Source organism: Trachinotus anak, unplaced genomic scaffold (genome assembly GCF_046630095.1).
Source record: "Trachinotus anak isolate AG129_WGS33_773 ecotype Australia unplaced genomic scaffold, CSIRO_AGI_Tana_v1 ptg000010l, whole genome shotgun sequence".
In the NCBI taxonomy this organism is placed as follows: domain Eukaryota; kingdom Metazoa; phylum Chordata; class Actinopteri; order Carangiformes; family Carangidae; genus Trachinotus; species Trachinotus anak.
The window spans coordinates 5,851,530-5,864,185 of NW_027273861.1; the positions used below are offsets into that span (position 1 = coordinate 5,851,530).

Consider the following 12,656-nt stretch of genomic DNA (forward strand, 5'->3'; position numbering starts at 1 on the left):
ATGACACATTTTCCTAAAATAAGCCCATTATATAAGTTCCCCGCTCCTTTCATTAGCTGTTTTTTATGACAATGATTACATTCAAAAGTGACATTAAATCTACTACAAGGTCATAGAAACAACATCCAGCTACTGCAAAATCATGTCTGACAATTTAAGGCATCAGATATCGTCTGAGTTTCACCTGCATATGTCACATTATCCAACGCTGTAGTTTCATTACAGACTCTTAACTGCTCTGAAGGCTCCAAAGACCCTGATCAAGGTGATTAAAATATTGATGCACTGTGCTTAAAGGTGATTAAAGGAGATTCTGCTGGCCTTCACATAAATACATGAAACAAACATGATGCTAGATTTCCATCGCACTTTCTGTCATTTGAGGCTTCACTCGTGCTCTTTTAATGACATCAGTATTAATTTGCATTTTATTGTGCTTTGCGCTGCATTTAGAGACAGGTGAACAGGGAACAGCGACGGGACATTTAAAGGTCTAAGGGGTCATTGTTGCAACAGCGCTCACGCTGTAAGTTATTGATTATGTGTATCCCTCCTGAGACTCATCCACATATGGAAAAAATGAGGAAAAAACTGGTCTTATAAACACTGAATTTCTTACACCTGTGGTATCAGATCATAAAACCTGCTCACACTGTGGGAGTGTGTGTGTCTTTTATGGTGTCTGGTGGTGGTGGTGATGGAGAGGGTTGTGTCTAATAATACATAACAAGGACACAGCTTTGCCACATTTTTGCCCATAGAAGAAGAAGCAGCTCTTGTGTCTGCCCTGTGTCTCTCAGGACACAAATGAGTTCATCATTTCTAGAAGAATAAAAGTGTGTTAATGAAAGCTGTGGCAGGAAGGAAGCTTCTTGCACCACCTGTTCAGTATTTTCATATTTAGTGAAGAAGAGCTCAGGTTCCCATATGAGCACCTTACCATCTGTCTCAAAAATCAAATTTTGGTATTCCACAACAGTGCATGCTTTGCTAAACACAGACGCCTCAGAGTTTTCTAATTTCAGCATCCACACCGACAGTACACGCTCTTACGGTATTTGCTGTATATTGTGTTTTTTGTCTTGTTTAATGCGAGCACAGCTGTGTAACAGCAGCAAATAATTTGATGTGACAGGACCAAATAAAAAAAATCAAGTCCACCCTGCTCCATTAGAAATAAAAACGCACAACCATGACTGAAAAAAGTGATGAAATTATATCTTACATCAATTATAGCAAGGACCATTAGTGTTATCAGGACATGCAAACACAGCTATGATGTGGCTGTTAAGGGAGTTCTCAGCAGCTTATCAGAGAAAACGCCAACAAAGAGTCAGCTAATTAGCAGATAAAGACAAAGAAACATTGTAGGCTAAGCTAATGTACCAAAGTCATACTCAGTGTGCAGCAACAGGGTATACAAGCATGTTTCATTATTAATAGGTAATTTATTTTATTTTTATTTTCAAACCTACACATTGGAGTAGTTTCCCACATCTCAGCTGCAGCTGACAATACAATATATGCAGCCTAAAAACAATCCTGAAGGTGAACTGTTATTGCGTTGTTAACCATGTGAGTGACAGTTCAGTGTAAAATCATGTTTTCAAAATCAAAGCTCAATTCATACTTTTCATTTCCACATATCCACAAATCATTTTCATAATCATTTTATCTGTTATTTACTTAGTTTTGTTTTGTTTTGTCTTTTGTTGTTTATAGAGTAAAATCTTCGTGAACAACTACACCTGTATTGTCACCAACCCACACAGGGCCTGGATATGTATCACACATCCATTGAGTGTTGCAGTGGTGTTGTGACAATCGATTAGTTCAAACCTACAACAGATTATAAATCACATCCTTGTCCTGAAAGTGCTGGAGGCAACTTTAACAGGACTGTGGGAAAACTGATGGAGCAGCAAATATCTGGAATATGTCTATCTGAGGACTCAAAATAGACAAAGCTTTATTTGATTTCCACATTTTCTATCTGAAACACATGACTTCTTTTTTACATAACCAAGACTAATTGAGTAAATCAAGAATGCACCATGGGAACACTTGCTGTACATCATTAAGGCGACCTTCTGCCCCTCAGCCAACTTTCTGTGACGCCAGTGAATCAACTCGGCCAACAAGTTATAGACATATATGATTAAAATACATAATTAGTGTTTATATTTAATTATCATAATTACAGAAATACACAATTTTATATCCAGTTACTTTTAGTAAAAAAGACCCACAGCGCATGTGTGCATATTAAATTCATGCCTCATTTCGAGTTCAATACAGCAAAATATTTCAGCTGAACATGAATATTTCTACATTTTCAGCTTTGATAAAATGGCTTTAACAAGAATCCTTTAAATCAGAGCAAGAATGTAGATTCATCAGCATTTGATAAATTACAAAAGAAAATTCTGGATCAAAATATAAAAATTAGCCTCCAACTACATATTTGTAGAGTGCTGCAACACACAGCTCTTAATGGCCACCAATTACATTAATTACCCCACTGGTGTGTTTACACAGTGCTATTTGGCGAGCATGAGAAACACACACAAACATTCACACATAGCTGAATCAGAGCAGCAGATTTCAGATTTTCTACATTGTTAAAATGACAAAAAATATGAACATCACTGCAATATTGAAAAAAAAAAGTCCTTTTTTTATCATTTTGTTTCTCAACAAATCAGGGTGGTGGAATGAGACAAAGAAAACATTTTGTAATTCATGAGCTTTATGGGAGCTATTTAAGTGAAATGGCCCAAAAACATGTGACCATATATAAAAAGAGATTTCTTTAGTCTCACAACCGCTGCAACTGTCTCTAATTCTCTATGTGGGGCAACGACGTGACGTAAATTAAATTAAATTCAAAAAGATGGTTCACAGAGGCTCCTCTGCTCTGTGACTATACAGTACTGTACTGCTGTGGAAAGGAGGGAAAAATTAGGTCGAGTACTCACCCAGATGTTAACGCTAAGCGATGGTAGGGACTACAGGATCAGACACCTGAAAAGGAAAAAAAAAGTAAACAGCTCATACATAAATGGAAAATAAAGTTTCACGAAGAGAATCTGATTTAGGGCAAACTGGATCTGGATCAGTTCATTTAAAGTGTCCGATCCTGGGCTGAAGCCGCTGTTTTGCTGTTGTCTTTTTTATTCAGTTGTTTGCTTTAAGAAAGTTAGCATTACAGTGCAGCACCAACTCCTAAAGTGAAACACTAACTTTTGACTGCAGGGGATAAATTCAAGAATGATAATTGTGAGTGAAATTTCTATTTCTGGTGTTGTGAATGTCCTACATTCTGTTTAGATACAGGTAAGGGTGGGGGTGGAATGATTTTTGTCTCCAGGGCCCAAAGATGTGTATTCCTCTTGCTGAGGAATGCTTTTGTTCTGATAAATTGACATTGTCAGTTTCCCACATTGCCACAGTGTGGCATATACTATAGGGAGCAGTAGTGGGAACACAGATGCTACATACGATTGGCGTCAGTCAATGTGACAGGTCTTGTTTTTTCTTCTCTTTTGAGGGAGGGGGAGGGGGGGGTCTATTTTTCTAAATCTGAACTTCCAAGTCGAGGAAGCAGGAAGGAATAAGAATTAATACACCTACACTCCCCTTCTCCCTTTAGAATGGCAAAAATCTCTTTGTACTCACATCATAATTACTGGTGGGCGCCAGTTTGGAATTGTTATCCATGCCTCCTTCACACTTTTCTTTTTTTTTTTGCAAGTATAATACAATGTTTTCAGAACATGCAAGTGACAACTAAGTCTTTTCTCAACTTCTCTTCAGTTTCTTTACGTCGTGCTAATGTTAAGGAAAAAGTAGTGCTTGAAGTGACGTTCCTTGTTCTGGCATATGCTCCATATTTTCAGGCGCGGCGTTTTGCACCGCGAGTGGCCGGGCGCCGTGGAAAAGTAAGCAGCTGCCAGGTGCTGGGGACGCGTTCCTCCACGGAAATGATGCTGATAAACAAGCTCCATTCTGGCGGTTTTTCATGAAGTTTTAATGTGTTTAGCACAAAAACAGTTTTACTTTCCACTTTTAATTTATAGGGTTTTTTTTTTTTGTTTTAGTTTTAGCACGGATCCCGGAAAGAGAAAATGTTTTCCTTCATCACTGTCATTTCAAAGTGGAAATGTGTTTGTTTTTAGTTAAAGACTTTTTAAAAATTCACATTAGAAGATGTTAAAAAATAATAAAAATAATTTATTGAAGTGTAAATATTTTCTGAAACCAACGCTTTGCTGATTTTCTGTTTTGTCATTTCAAATCAAAACATTTCTCACCATTTTACAGCCTTAATGATGAATCAATTACATGAAAAAACAATGAATAGATTAATCAAGAAAAAAAATTATTAGTTGTAGCCTTAGTGAATATATAGTTATTAAAATAAAATAAAATATATTCAATATTTAAATATTTAAAAAAAATTTAATTCAACAGTGATCTGTTGTGATCTGCAATGCGTGTTAAACAGCAGTGGTAATAAACCACATGTAGGTGAGCCTGGTGGAGAAGCTGTAAATGTAAAAGAAACGTTGTAAACCAACGTTATCACCAGACTAGAACAGGAAACATCACACCTTAAAAAGCTCTGATCACCCAAATCATCCCCCAAAAACACCCTGGATACCTCGGTGGCATCTGGGCCTGCAGATACCTGTGATTTCATTTGCTGAAGTGTGTCTGCAAATTACACTTATGTGACATCGATACAAGGGAAGAAAAAAGGAATTGAACATGTTGTTCACAAAAAGTTACACAAACACATGTCTTTTTAGAAGCAGTGACCTGTTTCTGAACATGTCACAGAGCTCGTTTAATTTCTATCAAAGGTACGAACCAGTGAAAAGTGTCTCCTGTCCTCTAACACCTCCATCAGCTTTCTCTCCAGTGTCGCCAAACTTGTGCTGTTCACATATACCACAACTTTTGTGCATTCTACCCAGACACAGTTGACTGAGAGAGTAACAGCTAACTGGGGACCTTATTACACTAAGTGTTTGGGGAATATGCCTCACTTCCTGTTTGCTTGTCTTGCCATCAACTTAAATTGTGCACCACCGCTATGTGGGTTGGATATTTTATTTATACTTTTATTTACCCATGGTAGATTTACCGAGCACTAATGTTATTTTGCCATCCCTCACACACACTCTCACTCTCTCTCTCACACACACACACACACACACACACACACACACACACACAGTTACATATATTCCCTCCACTCAAATGCTGATGAATCCACTCACTTCCCAAAACGAACAACAGTCTTTCACCACAGCAGACAGATTTTCTACAACTGCAAAATAGCCATAATCATAGAAATCCAAGTATTAAAACCAGTGCTCACAATGATTTTGTGTCCAGCTAAGAAGCCGCAGTGGAAGTGAGTTACCAAAACAAAATCCAAAACAAAAAGAACTGAAAACATTGATATACTGCAGCACCAATTTCTGACCAATTACTGTGCTTTTTTTTTCTCTTGAGAAGTGTGGGACTTGAAACCTGTCCACTAAGTTTGATTGATCTCACAGTCTCTGAGTTACAGATCCAAACAAAAACAAAAAGGCTTTCAGCACGTTCTGTGCTAAGACATCTGGAGAAGTATCCAGCTGAAGAGGAGTTGTGTAATTTGTGATCTGGCCAGAAATGGTGGAAAACACGTCAGATGGGCTCATGGCTTTGTGTGTGTCTGTGTGTGTGTGGCTGTCAGCTGCCAACCCAATAAATTCAAAACAGAATTGAAATGTTGCTAATGCTGCTGCTAGGACTGTACCTGTAAGGCAGTGGCAGGCAAACAGCAGCTGTGCCCTGCAGCAGAAAACTTTTCCAGGGCGGCACAGTGGTGCAGGGGTCGCCTCACAGCAAGAAGGCTCTGGGCTCGAACCTGTCGGCCAGTCACTGTGGAGTTAGCATGTTCTCCTCCCACAGTCCAAAGACATGCAGGGCAGGTTAACTGCCCCTGGGTGTGAACGTGAGCGTGAATGGTTGTTTATCTCTATGTGTCAGCTCTGTCAGTGACCCTCAAAGGGATAGGTAGTACAGCTAATGGATGGAAATGATAGTTTACATCAAAACTCATACAGTTTTACATAAATCCACTCACACAACAATGTAAATCCCAATAAATATGAATTTGATATCTTACCACCCCAACATGAAGTCACTCATTCTAACCATGGCTACTGCCTCATTCTACACCAGGCTGTGTGAACAGCACCTGGTGCTGAAATGAAGTCTTCTAAACTTACCAAGTGGCAACCCACCATGACGTCACCCATTGGTTTGTGAACTGTCGCTTTGAAGCCTTGAGATTTTAATTTGGCCGTCGCCATCTTGGTTTTTTTAAACCAGAAGAAGCCATATTTGGAGGAGAAGGTGGAGCTGAGGAGGAGTGAGGGGTGGATCTGACCTGCTCTGTCCTCTATCCTGATTGTCAGACAGGTTGCTGTGTGTGGTACAGTCTGTCAATCACATGGTGGCCACACCCTAAGTGGGACCATAATTTAAAATATCAACATCATGTTGTTTTGAAGAAGAGTTGTAACTAGTTCCTTATTAGGAAAACATTTACTGAAGTAATAAATCAAGTGAGAAGTAGAGACATTTTCACATAGACTTCGATACAATCAGACTTCTTTTTCCATCTGGTGGAGTCGCCCCCTGATGGCCATTAGATAGATGCAGGTTTAAGGCTCTTCTGCATTGGCTTCACTTTTCAGACCCGGAGTCTATTTTTTTATACACTCTATGAAACTTACCCAGTAAATACCACAGGTGTCTTATATAACCCACATCAGTTAGCATCACCTCAGTTCAAACTGCTTTCATTCAATATCTTTAGCCTATTCAATCATCACAGATTTGTTTCTCACAAACACAAATAAGTTAGAAAGAAAAGGCTTCCTGATGGGATATTTTCTAATACGGCAACAGCACTTCATTCAGCCAGAACTGAAACAGGCCACTGATTATTGTGAGTGGATGACCTATCAATTACACCTCTAATCTCAAAGTGCAACACAGAACAGGCATTTGTGGATGTGAGTCATTTTTTTCTAAAACATCTGCCCTAATTAATTCTATTTTTAAATGAATTAAAGGAAATAAAACATAAAGTCATACAGGAGAGATGTGTTTGCTGATGTAAAGTGCTGAAAAAACAGGCCTGTGGTTGAACCTGATTCTTGCCCTCTGCTGTAAGAAAAACTTTCCAAAATGTTGCTTACCCTGTTCAAATGTCTCCTCCAGCAAAACAAGCCCAAAAAAGGCCAAATCGTCGGCTGCAACTGCTGTTTTAATGGGAGCAATTTCCCCATGAGCCTGATAGTGAACAGCAAAACTGAAATGTTGTCATTTCTCTTGAATTGGCTCAGTGTGTTTCTATAAATACAAATCATTTATCAATGGCAAACCAGCAATATTCACCAGGACGGCTGAACTGACAAACAGCTCATACGGACAGTTTTCAAAGTCTGACACTTCTCCCCCCCCCCCCCCAAACATAATCACGACAACTCAGCCTCCTCCATCCTCACTCTATGTTTTGGAACTACAGTTTCTCTAAATACTTTAGCTTATGTAAAGCGAAATCATGACGTTGCCATGGATTCAGTGAGTTACACATAAACTATAAATTGCAACATATGAAAATCTAAATACGGCCAAGTGTAATATCCAAATCACAGGAGCTACAAGTTTTTGATAATGTGTAACAACAGACCATAAATGAAGCATCGTGGTGCTACAGAGATGCCCCGGCCTACAAATCATATTCTGCAGATGTAAGAGAACCCAACAAAAATCACATCATTATCATTTTTATAATTTTTTTTCTCTGAAATCTCGCCTCATATCGTTCAGCCCGACCATCTTTGTTTACATTGTGTAAACTGAATCATCTGTTAGCAGTTCCTGTTCACATTGTGTCATTTTCACTGGAACGACTTTGATACTGAAGTAAACTTAAAAACGTGAAGATCCTCAGGTGACTTTTGGAGTTATGATGTGCCTCTTCTTTTTTGCCCATTCTGACAATAAAGTGCTGATCACCATCTGACCTGGATTACTTTTCTATGGTTGGGTCAGACCTTACACAACTACATTTTATTAACCATGTTTCCTTCAGACAGGGCATGTATTTACATAAGATTAAATCAGGTTAAATAGGCTATTCACAAAGATCTGCCATCGCTCAGAAATGTTCAGGCATATTTTTTTTGATGGTCAAATAAAATGAGCCAATTTCATTCAAGACAAATCCATTATGATAACTTAGGTATTTTCAGTCGGGTAGTCTGTGGAGAGAAAAACACAATGAGCTAAATACTCAAATTATCAAAGTCATTAGACATTCAGAGTAATTTGCTATCAAACACAAGTGATCATCCAAGTACATTAGACCATTAACACAATTCTAAAGACTCACAATCTGTCAAAGAAATGTAATTTAGGCCCTGAAAAGGTCTTTATTCATCAGGTTATGACAGACAGGCTGCAGTAAGACTAAAAACAAGTGTATATGCGTCACATCGTTCTAACCTTCATCTTTGTCTTCCTGCTGCACTTAGCATTCTTCTGTTTCTATAGACTATATATGATGTATTGTCAATACTTTGTCTGCAATGTCTGACCTACACATTCTTGTCTTGTCATACACATTTGAAGAAGCCAAGGAGCACTGGGTCCACTTCCTCTGTGGGCACATGCTTTCTAAGTGCTCCTACAATAGGAAGCTTGATTGGAGCTTAATGTTTACAGCCTGAAAAGGCAGACCAAAGCAATAAAAAATACATATCCTTGAAAACACCTTGGCCTTTTCCCTGAGCTTTACTGTGTATTTATAACCACTTCTTTACAGCATCCCAGCGAAGTGAAAGGCATGTTGAGATTAAATGAGTTACCTTTTCTGAACCAGGCGCAGTACAGTACAAGTGGGCTTACAGGAATCTGCCTGAGGGCAGACTGAAGTGCAGGGAACCCCCTCGACAGGAAACAAGTTGCTCATCTGATTTATATCTGACCTGCTAACCATCCATGAGAGGTTCATCTGGGCCAAGAATATAGGTGGAGCTCACTTAGAGGTGAGCAGGCTCCCAGGCTGAACGCAGGAGAGTGACTTTCAAAGCCCCACTTTGAATTTTTGATTACAACTCTTGTCAATGTAAACACACATAGAGTCATGAGGGGCAGACTTTTCTGAAGAATCTCCATCCTGTAATTTTCCTCTCTTAGCACCAGAATTCAAAACACCGATCTTTTGTTATGAATAATACACCTTACTGTGGGACCCTGTAACCTTTCAGTCAGTACATTCTGAGAATGTGAAGAAAAATAAAATTTCAACAAAATAAACTGAAAAAATATTTCAATGAAATAAATATGCCGTAAGGGTAGAGTCACCACAGGGAACATAGTTTGATCTCAGATGGTTCAGAAAGCAGCCACTAAAAAGAGGTCCGACAGGGCGCTGAGCACAAGCGGCCACACAAACCTGCAGGTTCGTCAATAACAAAAGCTGACGGTGGAATTACAACTCAGACTGTTTGTTGGAAACGTCCACCACATCTTATAACCCTACTTCCTGTTTCAAACTGGATGAACCACACACTCATGGTTCTGCTGTGAAATTAGGGATTATTAGCAACATTATGGATGAACTCACTTTTGGTTTTCTCTCCAAAAGAAAGTGGATGCCAACCTGCCAGAGCTGGCCTCATGGTTGTCGCCCTGTTCAACCTATTTATAAAGATCTCGCCACATAGTAAAGTCTCAGCAGTCGCAGGCAGAGCCATATATAAAGGCCCCATTCAGTTCCTCCATAGACAGTGTTAGGTCACTTAGGTCGTTTGAATGAAACTCTGACGGCTGATTCACTGGTACAAAAGATGAACAACTGGGTTAAAAAAGTTCTGGTTCTCAAATAAAAAGTCTAAGATAAAAATGCAAAAAATGTAATGGGAGATGTTAACTAACTACAACAAGGAGCAACTGAGTGGGAAACATCAGTCACAGAGTTTAAAATCCTGTTCATGTGCTCCACTAACGGCAGCCAGAAGCTTAAGTTTGCACTGCTGAGAAACTGAAAAACAATCTGCAGCTAAGTTGATTAAAAGTTTAGATAAACATTTTGTTGACAGCTGCGTGGATGACACATTTTTACTTCACTACAGCTCCGATTCATACCTCTGAGTGGCCAATGGCAGCCAAGGCCAATGGGTCTTGTATTACTAAGTTTAAACATGTATGTATGTTTTAAATGTTGTTTGAAATGGCATTAAAAAGCCATGGGACCCATCACACAGGAAAACCTGTTTCCTCACCAAGATTTAGACTTTCTCCAACATGTTTTGGTCACACTGACCCATGACGACTGTACCGATGCTTACTGCTCCTCAGCTACATGCACACAGACACAGTCTCTCTCTCTTTAATGTCAGTCCTGTGGTGTCTGGAATTTTCCACACCAAGTCAGCTCCACCTGCCCACAGGTTGTGTCCACTGAGTCTCACCTCACCCCGCCACCTGTCGACCCAGGGTCTATACCGTCTCATTGTCACTGCAGTGCAGCCTTTCCTGTTCCCTGTTTGTGTCATTTGTCTGTTGATTGTCCCGTTTGTTCACCTTTTTATTTGAGTTTGCCTGCAGCTGCAAACCTGAGCATTGACCACTATGACCATATATTGCATGTTTTATGTCTGCATTTGATCTCTCCTTCCTGTTTGCCAGTTGCCTCCGTGACCCGTCTCAGAGTCCACTGACACAGACTCTTGGACTATGACATTCATTCATGATAAGTCAGTGAGTGTTGAGAACTGCTGTGAAAATGTCAAGTGCTTGAGGGCTCTCTTCTGGACTTTTTGAGCCAATATGTACACTTTCAAAGGGATGTCCTTTTCATGGTGCAGTATTTACAGCCCTGCACTCAGCTCTGATCAGCACTGATCCTGCAAGGGTGGAGATGCAGACTGCTGCTTTTGTTCTGTCTCTTTACAATGAATCTTCGCCAGTTTATAATTTAATCTGCACGTGCTGTATCCACATTAGAGATAGCACGTACAGAGAGGCCAGCAGCCATAATGACAGAGAATCAGAGAATCTGTAGTGAGCTCTGTGGTCCTGTCAAAAGCATTAAACTCTGCTGAGGCCTCCACCAGTGTTGCAGTCAATGGTTCAGCTGTCCTTCACAACATTGTCACAAAGAGGAGACCTTCTGAGCTCTGTGATCACAATGCTTCTACTGCATTTACCACGAGAAGCTCTGCACACAACGGATCTTCCCATGAACATTGGAAATGCTGCACAGTCAGATACTAATTTTACTTAAACTTTAAGCAATGTATGGAATTAGCGTGACGCTAATTCAAAGTGCCATGCAGGTGTTGGAATGACAATGTCTCAGTATGATTAACTTGGCCAAAATTACTTCAGTAAAATTTCATCTATTGTCTCCAGCTATGAAAGCAGCTCTGTGAGGTTGTAGATTGGAGCAGAATCCTATTGACTCACAAAAGTCAACAGGATTCATCCTCTGGTGACAATGAATGTTTTTCATGGTAATCCATCTAATAGTCAGCCATATTTCAGGCTGGACTGCATGGCTAAAAAAACCTTCAAATCCTTCACTGTGCATTAATGTCAACAATTCTAACAGATCACTGTTGTCTGCCTTTTGAAAATGCACTAATTCAAAGTATCTCTATACTCTATACAAATATTTTTTACAGTAGAAAAGTTTATGTTGTCTGTTTTTCTGTGTTCATCAAGAAAACAATCCTTTCATTACCAACCAACAGCGTGAACTCAAGGTGGACAGAGCCACATGAGCCAGATAAAGGCAACACACTAGAGAAAAACACTCCCCTAGAGAGATAAAGTTACTATACGAGTTCTGATCTCATCCCTAAGTGCAGGAGAACAAAGGCCTGGGGCTTACTTCTAAATGCTTTTATCATTAGCAGAAAAACTGTAACTGTTGCACAGACCTGAGCTCTGGTTTAACCAGTTCAGTCCCTGAAAGGTGGCAAAACACATCCAGGGCTTTGGTTTGTATGTTTCTTCCTAATTTAATGCTTCTACAACAAATGAAAGTTGGGCCAGTGGAGGGATTTAAGAGATTAGGGAATGCATCTAATGTACTGGATCTGTCTGATATTAACACAAGTGACCTCAAACCTGACACGTAAGGTCCCTCTCACCCTCAGCTTAAACCCCACAGCTTGCAACTTAAAAAAGCATGCGGGGAGCTCAAACAACCGGCAGGCTGTGTATAGTGTCAAGGCTGAGTGTCGATGCCGAGGGTGGCTGCACTATGGTGCTTGATCCACAATGCACGCCACATCATGTACAATTGGATAATCCATAAATGAAGCAGATTCTGGGGCGACTCACTAAGACCCAGACCACAACCTTTAACCTCCTATGTATTATATCTGACATGAGAATAGTGCAAGTAAATGCACATGTGGAGGGACAAAGAAGCTTTTCTCTTTATGCTTTGACAAACCAGCAGAATGTGGAACTCCACCTCTTCATATATACTTGTAATAGCATTAGCAATGCTTTAAAGTCTAAATCTTGCTGCATTAGTGCTCTTAACAACAAAGAGATTCCATTTAGTT

At 39.7% G+C, this 12,656-nt stretch overlaps 1 protein-coding gene across 4 annotated transcripts in view; it reads right to left on the reverse strand.

Annotated features, from left to right (window-relative positions):
- Positions 1-12,656, reverse strand: part of lpp (LIM domain containing preferred translocation partner in lipoma) — a 153,328-nt gene that overhangs the window by 122,959 nt on the left and 17,713 nt on the right. For 3 of the 4 annotated variants that reach the window (XM_071487147.1, XM_071487150.1, XM_071487148.1), the window contains one exon: positions 2,979-3,024. The exons of the other annotated variant lie outside the window; for it this stretch is intronic. The gene's annotated coding sequence lies outside the window, so the exon portion shown is untranslated. The remainder of the gene's footprint in view (positions 1-2,978; positions 3,025-12,656) is intronic. 4 annotated transcript variants of the gene reach the window in all.